Source organism: Macaca thibetana, chromosome 18, assembly GCF_024542745.1.
Source record: "Macaca thibetana thibetana isolate TM-01 chromosome 18, ASM2454274v1, whole genome shotgun sequence".
Taxonomy (NCBI): domain Eukaryota; kingdom Metazoa; phylum Chordata; class Mammalia; order Primates; family Cercopithecidae; genus Macaca; species Macaca thibetana.
The window spans coordinates 65,096,048-65,117,756 of record NC_065595.1 but is presented as its reverse complement, the minus strand read 5'-3'; the positions used below and the strand labels follow the sequence as shown (position 1 = coordinate 65,117,756).

At 43.0% G+C, this 21,709-nt stretch overlaps 1 long non-coding RNA gene across 1 annotated transcript; it reads left to right on the top strand.

Annotated features, from left to right (window-relative positions):
- Window positions 1–3,861: 3,861 nt before the first annotated feature.
- Window positions 3,862–7,007, top strand: LOC126941185 (uncharacterized). The gene is made up of 3 exons (XR_007721125.1): window positions 3,862–4,037; window positions 6,126–6,691; window positions 6,838–7,007. It is a non-coding gene; the product is annotated as an uncharacterized LOC126941185 (long non-coding RNA).
- The last annotated feature ends 14,702 nt before the right edge of the window (window positions 7,008–21,709 follow it).

Here is a 21,709-nt window from a genome sequence, read left to right as displayed (position 1 = left end):
CTTGCTCATGTTACATGCCTATTGCAAGTCAGTTGCATGTCTTCCTCATCCAAGACCCAGGCTGTTGTAAGTGTCCCCATTCCAACATTGCTTGTCTCTTCACTGAGAGAATGAGAGCATGGCCAAGGATGAGAGGGTTCTTGCTCTGCTCAGAAGGAGCATACCTCATTTCTGCTTCCATTTCATTGGTCAAAGCAAGTAACATGATATCAATAGGACCGAGATGTGTGATCCTCTCACAGGGAAACGTCCACATAAAGGTGCCTATGGGAAAGGGATCAATACTTTGAAATATCGTAATACATAGGTGTCTTATGCTTTTGGTAGATGAACTAAAGGGAGTTTTCTTGCTTACATATTTTGGTAAGGTCTGGGAGTTAAACAGAAAATATGATGACTCTAATTTTATTCTTGGGAAAACCAGGGCTCTATGAGCTGAGGCAGTACCCTGAGACTAAAAAGCACCGTGTCCAAGAGAGTGAGTCTCCGGATTAGTCTGCAGCTGCCTGCTCATCTGTGGGCCTTAATTCCCTTTTCACCCATGCCCAGCCCTTGGAGTCATCTTCTGATGTTTCATGATTTTCCCCGATATCTTTTATACTTGCACGAGTTTTCTTATTATTACAGTTAGGCTTTATCTACACAAGAGAGAGATAAATGCAAATAAGAAGAAAATCCAGCCTTCTGTTTCTAGTGGAGAAGTTCTGTATTTAATGCCTTCTACAGACCATTAACATGCCATTTTTAAAAGAAAATGGGTGTTCTACTGGATGGGTTGGTCATTCACTCTCCTCATTCCTGCCTTCATCAAGTTCTCCAAAATCATGACTCTAATAAGAAATCAACTCAGTTTTTTTGGGGGGGAGTAAACTTCATCCTTCCCTCGTTTTAAAATGAAATGGACAGAAACCCTGAAGAACTGAAAGGTAGGTGAGATCACAGCACTTATACAATAATTGTGTCTGGAGCTTTGAGACATAATCGGAACTTCTCTTTGGAAATGGGATGATATTTAAAGAATAGAAGTATGTCCAAGAATGGAAGGGAGTGTGGCTGAGACAAAGCTGGGGGCATGGGACAAGCCGAAGAGCCTCTTTTAAAATGCCTGTAGCAGCAAATGCACAAGAGACTTATTTTTCATTTTGCAAATGAGGCTCTGATCTTCAATTGAACCCAAGTACCTGCAACCCCAATTGACTTACCTCTACTGTGCCAAAAACATAAAATTAGAATTAAACCTAGATGAATGTAAAATAGACTGAAAAGGCAGGCATTGTGTAATGACAATTCAGCAAGCAGTGAAACTTTACAGTCATGATCACCAAGGGGAACATCAGAGTCATGGAATCCTGTCAATCTTTTTTTCTTTTTAAGATGGAGTCTCGTTCTGTCACCCAAGCTGGAGAGCAGTGGTGTGATCTCAGCTCACTGCAACCTCCGCCTCCCAGGTTCAAGTGATTCTTCTGCTTCCACCTCCTGAATAGCAAGGATCACAGGTGTGCACCACCACACCCTGCTAATTTTTGTATTTTTAGTAGAGACGGGGTGTCACCATGTTGGCCAGGATGGTCTCCAACTCCTGTCCTCAAGTGATCCGCCCGCCTCAGCCTCCCAAAGTGTTGGGATTATAGGTGTGAGCCACTGTGCTGGGCCCCTCTCAATCTTTTGGATAAACCTGTGCCGTGCCACGCACTACCTATGAAAATCTCAGCTATTTCTGAAGACTTAGAGAAGAAGGGTAAAATAGCTTCTATTTTATTAGACTTTTCATTTTCAGCTTTATCTCAATGTTATGTTTACTATCAGAGAAATAAGTTGCATTTTCAAGAAATACCCACAGGTGAGTGGTTATTTCTGTTTGGGACCAGTCACACCCACCAGGGAACTGTGGTGCCAGACAGGACAGAATTTCCGCATTGCCATCCGGTTCTTATCATTAGCAAATGACTAAAGAAACAGGAGATCAAAGCGAATATTCATCCAGTGCTAAATGCTTTGAAGAAGACTCTTCCCTTGCTGAACCCCTTGGTATGAATTATCTAAGTGATGAATAAATACAAAATGTCTATGCGGGAGCAAGAGTTAAAGAAATTGAACAAAGGAGGTGCAGATGGATGTCATGATGACTCACGTGCTTAAGTAGTCAGCTTCTCTGTGATGTCCTCTGAGGCTTCTTAGAACTCACAATGACTGTTTCATATTCGTACAGCACCCTGGAGTCTCAGATATCACATGATCTCTACCTGCCACTTGCCTAATTCTGTTGACAGAAACTACTGTCAATATGACTGTTGAAATTTAAAGATGAAATTGGCTATTTAAACTCAAGATATTTAATTATATGTTATTACTTTATTTGTATCAAAACATAATATTATAGTTACTTGTAGTAAGTACAGGATAGAAATCTTTTATCCCAACTGTTCTTTTACCCTCCAACTGCTGAATCTAGCTAGCTATCTTTACTCTTTACTTAGGCTGCTCTTGCGTCCACTGTTTAGTAAATTACACCAACTTTGTATCCAGAGAAGTTTAAACCTCCCACCCTTTCCCTGCTTCCCACACTCATTCACCACCATTGTGTCCAGGAAAGACACAGTAACATTCTCCCATTTTCTTTATACCTCTTTGCATATGTAGTTCTTACTTCACCTTGCACTTTAGAATTCTGGGTATATAATATGTCTGTTGGCCTCCAAAGAGGTACTATGCTGTAATAGTTTATAGTAAGGGTTGGAAATCTTTTTCTGTAAATGCCCAAATTGTAAAGATTTTAGACATTTCAGGCCCTAGTGGTAATTTCTCAATTCTGCAATTGTATTGTAAAATCAGCCATAGACAATATGGAATCAAATAGGAAAGGTTGTGTTCCAATACAACTTTATTTACATACACGGCAGTTGGCCAGATTTGACCTACAGGTTGTAATTTGCTGACTCTTGGTGCAGAGCAAGAACTTTGGACCCACACTGCCTAATTTCTTGGCTTTGTGCCCTTGGGCAAGTCACTAACCTCTCTGCCCATTAGTTTTCCCATCACCATGGCAAGAGTAACACCTGCTTCATGGGATTGTTTTGAAGGTTAAATTATCTGACACATGTAAAGTTGGTAAAGATTTCTCTCTGGAATAGTATGAAATCAACATAAATACTTGCTATTGTTACAAGCAACTTGAGGGGAAAATAATACATATCATTTACTTTTCTCTTCCTTTGTGTTCCCACAATCTGCTCACTCTCCATAGCACACGGTAGAGTACAAGTTGTAGAGATACTCAATAAATATGTGTTGCATTGAATTATTCTGGCTTGCTTTGACCTTATTATTTTTTTTTTCAAAGAATAACTACTTAATTTCTTTTCTTTCCCTTCCATCTGATGAATAAGTCATGTATAGTTATTAGTTTCTTACTCTTAGAGAAAAATTATGTTCTAGGGAGTATCTATTCAGGGCAACTTGAGTCTATGTCTCCCAGCTTAAATTTTTTAAAAATATATATTTTGAGCTCCTGCAACGAATATGCTTTTTCCCTTCTTTATGGTTTAGACCTAAACTTTTTTCTTTTCTTTTTTTTTTTTTTTTTTAACTAATCCTTTTCCTTCATGTGTAGACCTAAACTTTTAAAGGGGGTTTTCCTAAAGAGATAAAATATTTTGTCATTTCTGGATATTTTCATGGGGACAGATCTAGGACAGCTCTCTGATTATCCTCCCTTGCTAGTATTCATACTATTGTATGATCCCTTCTCTGTGAGTGTAGGTGGAACTTGTAAGTTGCTTGTAAACAGTAAATTATGACAAAGATGATATGATGTCACTGTCATTATTATGTCACATAAGATTATGTCTTCCATCTTGCTAGTAGACCCTCTCCATTAACTATCTTTCTTGTTGAGTGTAAGCTGCTGTATGAAGGGATCCACAAGACAAATAATTAAGGATGACCTCTAGTCAACAGCCAGCAAGGAACTGAATCCCTCAGACCCACAGCTCACAAGAAACAGAAGGGAAGCAGATTCTTCCTCAGTCAAGTTTCAGGTGAGACTCTAGCCCTGCCCAACACCTTGGTTATAGCCTCACGACAGACCCTGGAGCAGATGACACAGCTAAGCTGTATCCAGATTTCTGACTCACAGAAACTGTGAAATAATCAATGTGTATTGTTTTAAGCTGCTAAAGTCGTGGCAATACTGTTATGCAAAAATAGATAACTAACACAATATGAAATTATTGGATTATAACAGCAATTATTCAAAATAATTATAATAGTTTCTTATCAATGATTTGGTTTGTCAATCATCAAATGTATCTGAGAATTGATTTTTAATGTCATCATGCTTGTCAACTTGGTTCACCGCCAATACAATGGTAATTAATAATCTACAATAACACTTGCATAATCCAGTCATCTGGGAAATTCAGTTCCCCAAAAGAAGTCTAAATCTGGAAAACAGTGTCAGAGAATAAACAAAGTCAAATTTTTGTGAAATAAAAAGCACAACTAAGAAAAACTGAAGATTACAATATTGCAACTGCTCTATTGTAATTGTGATTGGGTAGCTCATGACACAGAAGCGAGAAGTCAGATGTGGTTCTAAGAGGAGAAATGGTAGCTGGACTTGATGGGAGTATACACCATTGCTCCTATTCCATCTAAACATGGCCTCATACATAACTATGGTCAGTGTTTGGGCAGGGGACATTGGCACAGCAATGATCCTCTGAATTAGTATCCTGTGACCTAACAGGTTTAATACATCCTGACATTTTAAGCACTAACTTCCCAGTGTGCAGTACATTGAGCACTGTGGAAAATAGACCCTAGATAACTAAGTAACAATAAGTCGTATTTTCTCTTTCCTGTTAATGAAAGTGGACGTGTGAAATCATGAGTTGGGTGGACAAAATCACTTTCTCCTATGCTTGAGAGATGTAAACGGACTTTTCAGATCCAGAGACAGATCTATCAAAGTCATATTTCCAACACCTGCCACTGGTTTCCCTTGCTTTTATAACCCAACAGATAATGGGGCCATGCTTAAAAGGAATGGGGGTGATGGTATAGATTCAGGATCTAGGGGTTATTCATTATAATATCTGTGTTAACCTGAGTGTTGGGAATGGGTCACCAGGGGAGTTTCTGATATAGCCTGAGAATGATGAAGATGCTGGAAAACCTGCCCCATCACACATCAATGAAGCATGAATAGCTGTGCCCATCTCTCAGACAACTGGCTGATGTCATGGTATGCAGCGGGAACTGAACGGAACAGGCAGGGAGGAGAGTGACTTTGCTTCTCATCAAAGGTCACAGAACGAAGCCTTCAGCTCAGCTTTCCATGAAGTCATTTTTATGGATTTGGGGTTCTGTGGAAGTGATTAATAGCTTTAAATCTCCACTTGGCTTTGTCTTTGTAAGAAGAAAATACCTAATTGTGTCTCAGATTCACATTAACTTGGTCCATATCTAATTGGAATTTTTTTTGTTATTCCACAGAATCATTGACTGTAATAATCCAGAGATTCACTGCATCTAGGCTATTAAAACCCACTCTGTCTAACTCAGACAGCATGACAATTATAGTTGATTAATACTATGGTGCCATTCTGAATCAGCTTCGAATCTTGTCCTAGTCAAATTCATTGCTTGCTACATGGCTCTCCTGGTTAATTCTGAATTCAACAAAGAGCTCCAAGGCTTGTATCACTGGGCTGATGTTGAGCAGAGGCTGGTGGCTGCCAGAACTGTCATACTCACGACTGTCTCCATGAGCCAGACTGGAAAGGTACACAGAGCTGAGAGCTCAGGTATACCCTGATCCCACTATCAGATCTAACTGGACTCCCACCATTACCAACCTATTGCAGAAAGAAATCACGAGTGACCAGTCAGCTCAAGGCTTCTCTGCTGATGCCATCCAATGAGTTACCTGACAGCCATCTTTTTATGAAAGAATAGAGGTCAGCGTGACTGCACTTTCAGATGATTAGAAGTGAATCCGCAGGAGATTTATGGTAGACAGTTAATGGGAGGTGTTGATTGTGTGTGTATGTGAGAACACAGGTTGTAAATTCTGACTTTTCTTGCCTGCAGTTGGCTGTAACTTTTTTTTTTTCCTTTAACAGTATAATTACATTAAACCGCTTCCTGGAACCATGGGACTGTGATGTGCCTTCATCTAACACGTCTGCTTTATTGCTCTCACAACCAGTCCCAGGAAAGAGCTGGGGTTTTGGTATAGCCCCCAACAAGCCACTCTCCTCTCTGCTCAAGCCAGTTACTTCTCTGACTCTGGGGTACCTGAGTCACCCCGAAGGCAAATGTCTTTAAGCCCTAGGAAGCTTTCTGCTTCTTGATCAGTGGAAAATGACCTTAAGCTACCTGAAAGCTCCCTGTCTCCTCAAATCTCATCTCCCCATTCCCCCACCATCCCCTCTCCAGCTCATCTCACACCTGGAAGTCTGCATGAAAGAAGTTTCCACCCCACTAATAACCTGAAGAAACAAGTGCAGTTCAAAGGAGACCCATTAACTGAGTTCCACAGCCTAGTCAACAGCAGCTCAACAGTAAGAATGAGCAAAGCATGCAAGTTCTTTAGGGAACTTTACCCAAACCTGCTGGGCAGCTCAATTATCCCTATCTCATTTCCGCTGGGAATTCCAAGGAGCTGGTCCTCAAAACACACCAGGAGGTATGTTATCATTAGAAGAGGGTTCTATTCACTGTTTGAATTAGAAACGTAAATGAAAACACCTGCCCCCTAAATTGTGTTCAAACAAAACACATTTGCTTTCCCATCGTAATATAATAACTTTTTTAGCCCTTTCCTTTCTGCAGAGCTCTGAGATCAAAAGAAATTCCATCCTGCTACCCTTGATGCTGGGACCTTTTCCTCCTTGGCCATTTCCTAGCTTATTTCCAAGTGGATTGGAAGGTGTCCAAAGGCCTAAGTTCCAGTCTCAGGTTTATAGACTGAGTTCCAGTCACAGGTTTATATACTGTGAAGTCTCACAGTAAGTAACGTGTGTGGATCCCTGGAAACTCCCTGACCGTTATCTTAAGGGGAAAGGCACTGAGGAGGGATGAAACCTAGAGACTCTTTCCTTTATCCTCCCAATCTCTTATGCTGTAAGAAGGACGTGTTGGGTAAAGCTAGAAGAATATCTTGGGTACGGCGTCTGGTAGTGTTTCCTGTCTATGGCATGATACTTTTGAAAGACACTTTCCTGTCCTGCAGAACATCTTTAGTCCTCACAAGTTCTCCTGCTGCAGGGGACTTGTCTGACCTCTGCAGGCTGGGACCAGTTCCCCTTATGTCCCATAGAGCCTTTCCAGCCTCCCCCTCCCACCCCCGCCGACTGCACCAGCATCATTGTGTCACCATGCTCTGCTCCCGGGCCTGTCACCCCGCCATGGACTCTGAGCTCCTGGAAGCAGTTCAGTTTTGTATCCTAGCACCTGGCATAGAGCCTGGCATGCAGTGGATACTCAACAAATATCTTTGAATGAATTAATGAGTGGATGACAGTAAAGAATACCGAAAGTAAAACGTTCTTCCAGTGAAAGTAGATGTTGAGAATAAAGGTGCTCCTCTGAATCACCCCTGACATGCAAAGACCCTCCGTTTCCTAAGAAGGAAAGTGGATGAATTCCACTCATGGCTGCTCCAGAGCCAAACACGAGCAGCCCTTATGTGCACTTAGCCTTGGTCAGAGGCAGAAAGCCACTGAACCTGATGCTGATGCCCGTCCTGGCTCCTGCCCTAAAGTAAGCCCATCTTCACTTCCCATCTGGCAGATGGGGTTTCCAGTTTCCTGTGATCCCTGCCTCAATTTTTTGCTCATCCCCTACTCTTCCGCCTCTGGCATAGTAGATTTTTATTGTACTTGTCTGTTTACAAATCTGTCCTCCTCTTGATTCTGCACCCTTTCAGGTAGAGACTGTGTTTTGTCTTGTACCTCCACGCCTGACATATAGCAGATTTTTAATAATTTTCTGTTGTTCATATCCTAGATAGGTTCTGGTATGATTTCAGGATTTCAGATTGGGAATATTACATGTGTGGCACGTTTCTACGCAATGCTACAGTTCCTGGGCACATATGGAATTCTATTTCCTTCTTAGCTCAAATTATCCTTTGAAAGATGTTAAACTGCCTCAATTTCCCCAAATTTACCTCTCGCCAGAAGGTTGAGAGGAGAAGGGCCAAAGAAACACATCGTCTGCTGCCGATTTCTCTGTGGCTATGCAGATACACATTAACTGCTCAGACTCAACTGGAAGAGCTTTGCGCTGTTGGGGAGCATATGAGAGTGCACATTCTGCAACGCTTTTGGAAGAGAAAATAGTGGTCATTTCTCTAGGGTTTCTGAATACCGATAAATTTTATTGGGGCAATTTCATTTCTTTTTGGGGGTCCTGGATCTTTCAAGGTCAGGGCCTCCATACTTCTCATAGGCACATCCTGGATGAATGCTGTGGCACTGCAGAGAAGATGCTTGCGCACACAGGTTACCTCCATGTATCAAAAACTTATGACAATGATGACGAATTCCCTAGCTAGTTCCAGCAGTGACCAATTCAGAGTGCCATCATATGTCATTTATTCACCCAAAATGTACCAAACCCCCTGATAGTCATGATGCAAGCTGTTAAACACCAAGAAGATAAAATCATTAAAATTCCCAGTAATTAGTAGGTGCTCACTATGTACCAAGCCCTGCACTAAATGCTTTGTGTGATACTAACCTTTTGGGGGCAGGAAATAGAGGAGGAAACAGAGATTTCCAGCAGTTAAGTAACTCAGCCCAGGTTATACAGGTGGGGAGAAGTCTATGTTTCTGAATTAGAGGGCTTGGCCACTTGCTTAACCCTCTGCTGCCTGTCCCAGGAGTGAGACATTGTCCTCACCCACTGGAAACTCTTTCTCAGCTTTTCCTGAGTCACAGTTATACCCTGGCTGTCTCCTCCTCCCAGTAAGATTAGATTGAGAGAAGAAAATGATTCTCTTGAGACCAGAGAATTAAAAACAAGAGCTCAAGAGAAGCTCAGTCATTAAAGTATTAAGTTTCACATTGATCCATGGCTATTCTAATACAGCTATTCAGGACTCTTGGTAAACCCTGGTCTCAGCACCGCCCTTCTCTTGTTCGGAGGTCTCACCATACCCAGTGGAAATGTCATCCAGTTTGCCACCAGTTTCCATTTGAAAAATAGTCTAAGAGAGATTTTAAAAATCCCTGACACTGAGAGATTTGTTAGTGTGTCTTAACTTTCAAGGCTAGCAATGGGGGATTCTCAGGATTATTTTTTTCACTTTCACAAATGGAAATGTATGCCTTGAGAATTGATTTGTCACTGTCTGGTTTTAAATTTCTGACTGGAAAATAGTGATCATCGTGTTACTCTCTTGATTTCAGCCACGTCAGGAAGCAGTAAGTGGCATGGCCATCTCAAGGAAGAACCGCCAGTCTCTAGGGAGTTTAGGTCTTAGATGTGAAGCCTCAAGTAATTTGCAGAGATTGTCTTGCCTGCATAACACACCCTGTTGTTGCCTTTATAAAGCCAAACTGACAGGGGTTTGTGAATCAGAACGATGACTTTGCATTTCGGCTTAGGGAAGGTAAGAAATAAACAATCTTAATGGCTTTGGGATAAAATACAAGATGGGTACTTTTAAAACGTGGAGTTTCAGGTTTTTCTGTTATAAAATTGTGCAGGTGTGCAAAGTATTTTTACTTCTCTTACAAAAGGTAGGACAATATTACTCTGCAGTTTAAATGCAGTGGTAAAGAAAGGAACCATAAATGGAGATAAAGGTGTAAAATAACACCCAAGTCACGCTTAGCATAGTTCTTAAACAATTAACCACCTTTATAAGCACCTAACTGAACACAATAAGAATAACAATGATAACAAATAACATTTTCTGTGGAAGTCAAATGACATCAGTATGCCAGAAACCATTTAAAACATAAGGGTCTTCATCTTGGAAGTCGATATGCAATTCTCGAGTTCGGTTTAGGTGTAAGAAAGATTAGGCTTTTGCAACACTCTTTAACCTAGATTCAGGGCTTCATGACACCCAATCCAGAATATAGATTTGTTCCTACTCATACCTAGAGGGAGAATCATGGAACAAGTATCAAGAAAGAAATGTTGGTGTCATGTATTAGCAGTCAAATAGCAGTATTTAGACCTGTGTGTGTTTGTTTTTTAAGTCTCATTTGCTTTACACTCTCAGAAAATTGATTTAAAATGGCTAACATTTTTATTTGGCTTTATATTTTTAAAGATTTAACCAACAAGTAAAATGCAGTTCAGAGCATTCCAAAGCTACACAGCTGGTTACTAGCTGAGCCAGGACTGCTCTCTCCCTTCCCAGCCTATATGGATTTTTGCAAATTAAGGCAACTCTTTTATTTCAAATATTATTTTCTTCAAAGATTGTTGCCATCCTTTCCATTGTTTTGAACAACATCACCACCTAACCTTTTCTGGAAGTCTTAAAACTGCAGTATGGTTAAACATGCAAACATTTTGTCATTTGACTTTTTAAAAAATCACTGGTAAATTACCAAGTATCCTTTCTGCTTGGCTTTGTCCCACATGTGGAGAGAAGCCGCTCCCTCCTGTTTTCTCTGGTAAGATCTAGGCAGCCTGGGATGTGCCCAGCAAGTCTGACTGCTCTCTGCAAGTGGAAAGAGAAAGCTCCGCATTGATTGGGCAGTCACTGGCAGCCCCTTGCCGGCTCCTCATCCATCTGCAATTCTCACAGCAATCCCACAGATAGATAATATTTTTAATGGCTAAGGAAATTGAGGTTCAGAGAGAGATTAAGTTACCTGCTCAACCGTGTAGCTAGGAAATGTCAGATCTTGAATATGAACACAGGTCGGCCAGTCAGACACCAAAGTAGGTATACTTTGCACTGCACACTGCCCCTCCTTCAGAATATAGGGTTATATGTTAAAGCGAGGCATAGATCTTTCAGGAGATTACAGTCCAAGAGGGATAAATGATGACAATAATAATGTATCTGTATAGATTTTTCCATCTCTGTGCAAGACAGTGAGCCCAGCATAGTGTCTTAGCATGCTGTAGGGGCTCAGTAAACCTTCAGTAATTACAAAAAGGAAGGAAGAAGGAAATGCCATAGGAAAGTGAACAGGGCAAATCTTACAGTCTTGCCAGGGAGACAGACGTGCCCCTAATTAACTCTATTCAAATTAGAGCAACGGTTCTCAACCTTTGTTTTATGTCAGAGTCCCTGAAGGGGGAGGAAGAGGGCAGTGGCAAAAGCTTTCTAAAAATGCCCATGCCAAGTGCCCATCCCAGGCCCATTAAAGCAGAATCTCTGGGTAGGTCTACGTGGGTGTTTCAAAAAGGACACCTTCTCCAGTGGTGCTAATGTTCTCCCAAGCCTGGAAACCACCAATGTGTACAGCACTGAGTCTGTTAAGGACAGAGAGTGGAGGTGTCAGTGCAGCTGTGAGCACAGCGGGTCTTTCTGAAGGGATGTGGTGTATAGCAGGCTCTGTAAAGACGAGTCCATTTCAACACGGTGACCATGACAAGTGATGGACTTTGACGGGGAAACCACAGAGGAGCTGGGGGTCACCTAGAGTCATTGGTTGGAAACACGACCTGAGATCCGAAGGCTAGGCTTGGGACCTCCAGAAGCCACTGTGATCCTGGGATGGCGGAGATAGCAGGAACAGAATGCAGAGTCAGTCCGACCCGGCAGCTTGAAATGCTGATGGTAGCTCCTGTAGGCAGCTAGAACTGGTCACTGGGAGTCTAACATAGACTCAGCACCTTTTTACATGGAGGTGAAAAGAAAGCTGTACTCTGTTTGGGAGGTCTGGCTCCATCCTTCTGGAACTCAAAGAATATCTCTGTAAAATAATGGGGTTATCCCAAAAGAGCAGTTTTTAAATTATGCTCTTGGAGTAATGGGCAGTGGTTCTGAAATTTTATGAATATGAGACTCAGTGGAGGATCTTGGTAAAATGAAGATTCCCAGGCTCCCACCTGAGAGTTTCATTCAGTGGGTTGCAGGCGGGGGCATGGAACGCAGAAGCTATGTCTGCTAACAAGCCTGTGGGAGAGTCTGACACCAACCTACTTTGAGAAGCCCCGTTCAGGGTGTCACTGGGTGCCTTAGGGACTCTGTGTGGGTGTGGGAAGAGGCAACAGGCAAGGTGTGGGCCCTGATCCCCATTTCAAGCACAGAAGCATTGTCTTTGGTTGATATATTGGACTCTACAAGACCTGCTTTGCAGAAAGGATCTCACTGAGAATAGCAAAAGGAAGTTGAGAACCATTACAGTAAGTGATCTCAATGAGCCTATGTGCAGGACATTACCAAGGAACAGGGAGCAGAGGGAGAGTGCAGAGAAGAAAAGATTAAATTGGGGACAATGCTTTTATTTAATGAGTGGGCAGAGGGAAACACCGTCAAGGGAAAACACATAAAAATTATAAAAGCTTCAGTTTTCAGATACTTTTGGAACCCATATATCATAGAGATAAACCAGAGAAACAGCAAACATCTGGCAAGGCAGCATTTTGCCTTAAGTAAAGAAATCCAGTGGGTAGCTGGTGGGAGATGAGAAATTGTCCCCCAGGATGGGGAAATAGCTTCAGAGCAGCCATAGCTAGAGAAGTTCTTCTCAAACGTACATCCGGCAAGGACTATAAAACCCTCCCCAGTGAGTCACAGAGGTGTTCCCAGGATGCATTTTGAAGGAGGCATTTGCAGAGAACATCCATGGAGTATTTTGCATTGGGACAGAATTGAACTGCAATTTCAGGGGCTGTGGGTTCCAGCATACACTTGTGAAATAGCAAACAGGGGATGAAATTAAGAGGACAATAGAAATAGTATTAACATGGATTTTGAACCATTTCATAAGAGTCAGCTGATCACTCTCTTCATAACGTATTATGATGATACAGAGAAACGGCCAGGCTGACCTGCACCCATGCAACTTGTGCACCCTTACAGTTCCACGAGCCTGCATGTCTCTGCATAATGTAATTGCCTGTCTCCTTAGATAGATTGTAAGCTCCCTTCAAGAAAACTGTGCTGCCTTCAGTGTGGTATCCCAGTACTTAGCAAAGTGCCTACCAGATAATGGGCATATAATAAATATTGCTTGATTTTAATGGGCATGGACCCAATAGAATGCAAAAAAGAACTCACTACATATGACTTAACGGAAAAAAGATTTGAATGGAACCCACACTAGGATATTCTCTGATCACCCATGGCTAAGACCGTTCATACCAGAAACACACTGGTACTTAAAATACTATGTTTACACATTATTTCTATCTTATCATTCTGATTAAGTAATGCATGATTCAGTAAGACCCATTTCTTCACTCTTCACTGGGAGTTCAAGTCCAAGTGCAAGTTCTTTATTATCTATTTTAAGGCCTTTATTATCTATTTCAAGTCCCCAGTTCAGGGATCCCTTCAGTTCTTGTACGTAAGAATTCCTGAACCAGGTTGACCAACTAAATTTTGGGATTTCTCTCTAGGTGCCCAGTTGGATTTGTAGAGAAGAACAACCACACCCTCTGCAGTACAGCACCTGGAGAGGAACTGCTGCCATGACCATACAGGACACCCTCTGGATACAATGCCAGACTTGATGTGGGACTTACTAACCTGTGGACCCCAGGCACCACCACCTAGACCTGCTCAGCACCTGAAAGTAAGTCCTACCCTTCTGATGGAAACTCTAGGGTGGCAGTATGAATTCTCTGCCTCAGAGGATGATAGGGAAGGTGACATCCTCCAGGAAGCACAAAGCAGTACTGGGACGAGAGGACAGAGAGGATCTACAAGGATGAGGGTCAGGTATGGGCAGAATGCCTCACCTCCCAAATCCTCTTCTAAGTCATTCTTCTTGCACCCCTGTGTGAAAACCCTTCTTCCTTTGAGAGGCTATCAATCTGGCTCTATCACAGTGTCAGTCAAGATTCCCTTGGATGTAAACAACAGAAACTGGCTGGCTGATGTAGGCTGAAAATGAATGTATTCAAAAATGCTGGAGAGCCACAGAATCATGGGGATGGCGCAATGGGATGGGGTGAGAGGCATCACTGAAGAACCAGCTTCCCAGGCTATGCAACCAGAAACAATGCCCCAAACCAATCTGCAGACCCTGTCTGCTGAAAGCCCACAGCCCACTCAGCACCAGGCACTCCTGGAGGCTGCCGTCCATGCCAGTGCCTCTGCAGGTGGTAATTGGGCATGTGGATTTGGCAGCTGTCCCTTTCCAGAGTGGCTCCTGCACAATGGGTACAAGGTTGAGCTTCCTGCTGCAATTTGAGGGAGGCACGTCTGATTGGCAGAGCCTAGTCACATATCTGTATGCACCTGCCAGGGAGTCTGAGAAAACGATCCCAATTTCATAATGAAAGGAAGTCTCCACCTCCTAAGATGGAGGATTTTCCAGACAGATTCTGTCCTACCAGTCAGTTGCTACAATCACCCGCTATCTTTCCTTGTTACTTCTGTCTGCCAGTCTCCAGGTCACTCCATGTCCTATTTGTTAGGAGCTCCACCACAGACTTTTCCTGTACCTTGTTCTGCTAGCATCACCAAGGACTTCTGTATCCTCATAGTCCATCATACAACCTCACCTCACAGTTCCTTGAGAGTCTCAAATCTAGAGACTTCTACCTCTATGTTATTCTTGTCACATATGCCCAGACTTACACCAAGGAACCTACCATTGCCAAGAACTGCTCTAATTTAGAACTCTTCACCTCTAATTCCCCATTCTCACAGCCTCATCACCACAACACCTGCTCTTCTGGAGACAGGCTGCTAGTGCTGCTGTTCTCCTGTTGGTCTCCCTGAGCCCTCTCTTTCCTTCTAACACAACATGGAGCTGAGCATGGCTTATGAGTGTGAATAAGTCCTTGGTTCATCTCTGTCCCAATACTGCTCTGTGCTTTCTGGAGGACGTCTTCTTTTGCATCTGTCCAACAAACCTACAATAAAGTATCCATTCTATAAATCATCTAGTACCAGGCTGCTAGCCCTACTAGAGAAGGTTCCTCAACCTGCTGGTTGGCAACACTAAAGGTTCTTGCTCTCCTGCCTTGGCTGGACCTTTAGTGCAGAGAAACAATTTCCTTCTGTTTTGTCAGCTAGCATTTTAATATTTTTCCACCTTCCTCAAGCATCCCTCACCCTCTTCCGTGTTCTCACCCTTAGCAAACTGCATGCCTCCTATCTTATCAGGAAAATGAAAGCAATAGAGCATAAAGAATTTCAACTACACATCTATTTTTATTGCAACCCAAATTTCATTCCTTTCTTTCATTTTCAGACAAAAGGCTGTTTTCTTTTCAGCTCTAGGTCAACCTCTCTTCCCAAACTTTGTTCTCCACTGCCTTCTCCAACAGTTTACTTCATCTGCTTTGTATTTTCAGCTTTTCTATCTCCTGTTCACTCTTCATGTAGACATATCTTCAAGTCATCTTCTCCAGGTGATACAAATCTTAAGAGCATCTTTGTACCCATCAGGAACAAGTACACAGTGAGTGATATGCATTTGTTGAGTTGGATCTTTGATATTTCCACACATATTTTCAACATACCTGAAATTTATATTCTAAAACTTATATCCGTATCTATATTCTAAAAATGTGTATCTTAAGACTCATCTTTGGTTAAGGGCTCATTAACAGGAAAAAGCTTTTAGCAAATTTATTAATTAGGGTCAATCTACTGTTGATTATTTATTTAGCTTATTAGCTTAGTTTAATTCTATCATTATTACTTGTAAGTAAAAGAGAATGAGCTTGAATTTCAAAGGTATATATCAACTGCATGTTAAATAATAATAGTTACTATTAAATTCTACCCATGGCTTTTATTCCTAGAACAGTCCCACGCTAACTAAACTTTTTTCATGAAGTTGTCATGATGTAAAAATTGCTAAGGTTAACTCCTGGTAAGAATCCCTTTCCACATGCACCATCAGTGCACGTGATGGTGAGTGTGTTAAGGAGGAGGGGAGAATGAAAGGCAGAGCTTACAGTGTCTACTTGGACAGTACAAAAGTTTGTCAGAATTTTTTTTAAAAAAGCTACTTCAAAGAGGTGAGTTTTCAATTGCAATTCAAAATGAGGGTGGCCAGGCACAGTGGCTCAAGTCTGTAATCCCAGTGGTTTGGGAGGCCAAGGCAGGAGAAGCACTTGAAGCCAAGAGTTCAAGACCAGCTTGAACAACATAGCAAGCCCCTGTCTCTACAAAAAATTTAAAAATTAGCCTGGCATAGTGGTGCATGCCTGTGCACCACTCAGAAGGCTAAGGTGGGAGGATCGATTGAGCGAGGAGTTTGAGGCTGCAGTGAGCCATGATCACGCCACTGCACTCCAACCTAATGACAGAGTGAGACCCTGTCACTTACTTATGCATTTATTTATTTATTATAAATAATAAAATGAGGGTGACACTCAGAGCCACAAGACCAAACCCCAGTGAAGAAGAGAAGGTGAGCATTAGAGTCTAAGAATAGTTAGTATATGCCATGCTTTCTAGGAGGGCCCCAGAGCCCTTTACAAGCTACGCTGGGGTTGAAGAGAGATGAAGTTACAACAAACTGTATCTGCTTCAAGGTCCTTTCTTACAGCTCTACACCTATGATCTTCCAGAAAAAGAAAGCCCGCTTTCTTTGATGCAGGGATTGTGTTGTGAAAACTCTAGTGCTATGGCTGCCAGTTATTTCCCCTTTCATCCACAATAGTAATTTCTCCTCCAGCTGATGAGCTCAAAGTGTTATGGTTCCAAGCAGAAATGCTACTTGCAAACAAAAAAATCAGAGAGAGTGTTTTTAAATCCAAATCCTTTTATCTTCTGGTTTGCATGTGGGCAAAGCCTATTTTTTAATGTCACAAGTGGCTTATTATTCCAACGCTGGAATAGAAGGAGAAGGCTGAAGTTTGGGTAAGATATAAAAACAGATTATCTTTCATCAGCACCCAATAGTTGGAGACCAATTTTGAGTAGATAATAAACAGACTTCTTTGCTAAGGATGTGCTCTTGACAAGAAGTGTGTCTTGAACTGAAGGTTGAAGTAATTGCCTTAGGCCTCCAGGAAGAATGCAAATCTGCAGGTCTTCCACAGGTTTCTGAAATCTTACGTCTGTATTTCTGGGGTCATCATCCATGTTTCCAAATGCTAACACATATGCAGGAAATGCAGGGTCGTAATGGTGGATGTCCCTACAACGGGCTTTTTTTTGTGCTCTTGAGATTTCTGATCATGTTTTTATGTGATTCTTCAGTCCCTGCACCTACATTCCATACCTTGGAAAGCTGAATGGCTGTTCTTGGTCTCAGCTGGTCCTTCTCAATTTCAGTAACGATCTCAGGACATTCATTTATATAAAAAAATCTGATTAACAGAGTGATGCTCATAGGCAGACCCAATTTTCTTACCTTTTAATAAATTTATTAGCGGATAAAAGTGGGCCTCAAATAATAGTTCAGAGAGATGTTTACCCTCAGTGCAACAAGTGTGCTCTTCATAAATGACTGCAAATAAAGCTCATATCCAATTAAGAGGTTGACTTGGCTTAAAATATACCTCCTAGGCTGGGCCTGGTGGCTTCTGCCTGAAATCAGCAGTTTGGGACACTGAAGTAGGAGAATCACTTGAGGGAAGAAGTTTGAGACCAGCCTGGGCCACATAGTAAGACCCCATCTCTCCAAAATATATAAAATAAAAGTTCAAAAAACAGACCTCATTGCTTAGGAATCGAATGCGTCGAATCCCAGCAGAGCTCTTATTGGACACATTCCAGTGTCCTGGCCCAACCAGTCAATGGTAGAATGTACTTTCCCTGTAATGGCTGAGACCTAGCAGTTCAGGATGGAAAGAAGTTGGGATGGATAAGTGGAAAACATGAAGAGAGTCTAGAAGCAAGTTATGGGCAGTGGCAGGGGGTTGGGGCTTCAGTTCCTAAGAGAACAGGTGGGGAGAACAGGTAAGAAGACAGGTAGGAAAAAACCTCCACATGTTTCAGAAAATATGATGAATACTATTGCTGGATAAACAAAAGCTTAGTCATATTTAACAAAAGGGGGGGGAAATATAAACACCTGGTCTTACGAACTACAGAGGAAGGAGCATAGTGAGGAGCACGTCCTCCACCATGGCACCCAGCACAGAAGACACACACTTGTCCAGTCAGTGATCAAACTGAGGGCACCTCCCACATCACATACCTTTAATCTGCCAATTTCTCACCCACCCTATGGCCACAGCCCCGGTTCAAGCCATCCACACCCTCACCTGTATTACTGAAACACAGCCTCCCAATTCGAGCCCCTCTAATTCGAGCCCCCCCTCCAATCCATTCTCCTCATGGCAGCCTGAGTGAGCTTTGAAAAGAGCAAACCTTACCAGTCAGTGTCCTGCTTCAGACCTTTCAATGCCTCCCCACTGCCCTGAACTACAAATGCAAATGCAGCTCCTTGACCATGCCTCTGGGTCCTGGGAATCCCTCTCTGCTCTCCCTTGGTATCTTCTCAAGTCAGAAGAAACTCTCACAAGCTAGCAAGCTTTGTGCTTTCATTTTTGCTCATAGGACTTTGCACACAGATCTCATGACTTGGCATGGACCATCTTTTCCACTCATGACATTGGCATGCCTAGTTTCTACTCCAGCTTTGGAAATAGCCTTCCTTTCCCCCACAGGAAGCCTTATCTGACTTCTCCTTTCTGCAGTGGGTACTCCTGCTCTGTGCCCTTAGATCATTCTATAAACTCCCAGCCTTAGGACTATCATATCCTATTGTCATGCTCTGTCAACAATTTCTTCCATCCAGCCTTAGGGCCTTGCCACTCAAAGTGTGGTCCAGAGACCAGCAGCACTGCCATCACCTGTTAGAACTGCAGCATCTCAGGCTCAAGCCCAGAACTACTGAATCAGAATCTGCTTCTAACAGAATCCCTGGGTGATTCACACGCACACATTAAAGTGTGAGGAGCACAGCCCTCACTATAAACTCTATGAAGATAGGAACTTTTCTTTCTTGATCACTGTGGTCTTCCCAGGGCTGGCTAGATGATGGCCACACAGTATGTCTTTCTCTATTGAAGAGATCAAGAACATGGGTCCCATGGAGAGGTATGAAGCTCAATTTTGCATGCATATGTTTCTCCTTTCATAAATATTCATGACTCCTCCTATAGCTCATTGAATATGCATAGTTGGCCACCTCATTCAGCATAAATCCCCATCTTATTCTTCCCACCCTCAAAGTGCGTATTTCTGGCTTCTGACAGGAGGCTGTGCAACCCTGGAGGCTGCAACCTTTTGTGAAAAATAAGCTCTCCTTTCCAAATGTACAAACCTCATCATTCTTCAGTTGACAACACTGAGGTTGCTACCTCCCCTGTGGCTGGCAGCAAGATGAGCCCCAGATGTGTTTCCAAGTGAGTCTGATTGAGACGGGAGCCAACGTGGGATGTGGAGGCTGGAGATGGGAGCAGGCATGTAGCGGACTCACTGGCAGGGGCAGGCAGTGGGCTGGGTCCTGGGTTCTATCTGTTCCCATGAGCTGAGCAACACTGGACAAATTCCTTCACCTCTCTAGGCCTTATTTATTGATCTATACATTGGGCAGATAAAAATATCTATCTTTCCTTTCTCATTGGAGTCTTAGTAGGATTAACTGAGACAGTGCATGCAGAAATGCTTTGTAAAAAGTAATTAATTCTATATATGAGAGAGAGAAGAACCCTTATTTGATCCTGCCTTTGATCTGCTCGGAGCCATGCACCCACCCTGCAGTGAGTGGGCCGGGCTCAGGTGTTGGGCACGTGGGGACCCCCTGTGAGAGGGCAACCTTCCAGGTCACTGCCAAGGCCCACACTTCCCAGGAGCTCTGCACCAGGTGCAGGAGCACAGGGGGCCCCACCCTGACCTGCCTCGCTCAGTGTTGAATGCATTCCAACCATTCAATAGGGATAATGAGCAGCAAGAAATCCATCAGTCCCCTATCAGCCCTGTAATCCTGACCCTATTTAACAAATCTGATGATACTTAGCATATCAGCATGTTTGCTTTCTTTCCAGCAAACAGTCAAACATGATTAAATTCTTTCCTCATTTCCATATTAATAGGACACCCGTGTGAAGAATTTAGGAAAGCACATTTCTGGAAATCTCATTTTTGATTTAAAATTTTTCAGTGTTGCAATGAACAGAGACACACTGGCATGCAAAAATGTCCTCTCCTGCCAGGGTGCTCAGAGGAAGTGTAGCTTCCTTTCCAGCAGCTTCCAGTGGTCAACAGCTGCATCACAAAATGCTCTCTTCCCCATCAGTTTCCTAAGTCTGCAACTTGAGGGCATTTCTTGCTGTTCTCTCCTTACTGGGAAGAGAGGAGAGGGCTTCCTAGGGAGCTGGGTAAGGTCTTTTCTCATGCCTAAAGATGACAATGACATCCTTCTGTCCCCTTCCAGATCTCAGTCCCTTCCTATTCTAGTTGGATGTCCCATTTCTTCTCACTTTTCTGTAGGTTTGGGGCTGGAACAGTGTGTGGCTGAGGAACGGAGAGAAATGGTGAAAACAGTTCCCACTCTTCCCCAAATCCATCTTGCAGGCTGACAGCCCATCATGCTCTCTTCTTCATGGAGGTTTGGGGTTGGGGGTACAGCCCCATCCTCTCCTGCACAGGCACTTTCCTACTGAAGAGACACCGGGAACAAGCTCAGGCTCCGGAGGCAGCATCACGGCTTCCTTAGGGATATACGGTGTCATTTGGAGCAAGCAGCTCCCCAACACTGCTTCTTTACCTGTACAAATTGAAGCAATGTTAGTATCCGTCTCATAAGGTTGTTAGGAGGCATCTGAAGTAAATGATGCATGTAGAACACTTAGCTTAGTGCACAGAATATAGCAAATGCCCAGTAGAAGTTGGCTATTGTTATTTTGTTTTTATTGCTCTAAATAATGCATCACTATTCTCTGTTCCTTCCAGCATTCACAGCCATGGAGAGAGAACCGTTCACTGCCACCACCTACACTTCAGGCCCTTTCAGCAGCAGGGTCACAAAGGAAGAGGGAAATCGACTTGGGAAAGAGGTAGGCTTGGGCCGCCCCTGCTCTGCCACTGGGCTTCCATTCATTGCCGCCATAGAAAGAGCGCTGCTCTGTGATGAGATGTGCGGGTTAGCCCCACCTCTCTCTCTCATCACTTAGTGGAACGCTCAGTTTCTTTAAGTTCTAAAACTTGGGGATTTCTCTGACTTGCTTCCACTTTCTTGTATTCCTGGATTGGGTGCAGCAAAGATGATTTATCTGTAGAGGACTTACCAGAGCCCTGTGAGGCAGATTTTACAGGGGAAGAAAATGAGATCCACACCGAGGTTAAGTGACTTACTTAGGACTAGAACACAGGTCTTCCGGGTACAGACAAATTGTTTTTCCACATGGCCACACTGACTCTCAGAAGACCAAGGAAGCCTGCTAGCTGAGAGACGCTAGGCTCCTACCGTGGCAGATTCGCGGTCGACTTCTGTCCAGCAGGGCACTCCCTTTTCTCTCTAGACACTTTCCTGCCCAGACTTCGGAGTGCAGCCCCAGGCTAGCTTTTTAGTCGCTGCATTCCTGTCTCCAAGTGCCTGACCCTGTGCCTGGAGTTACCGAGCTTCCTTCCGTTTCCGAA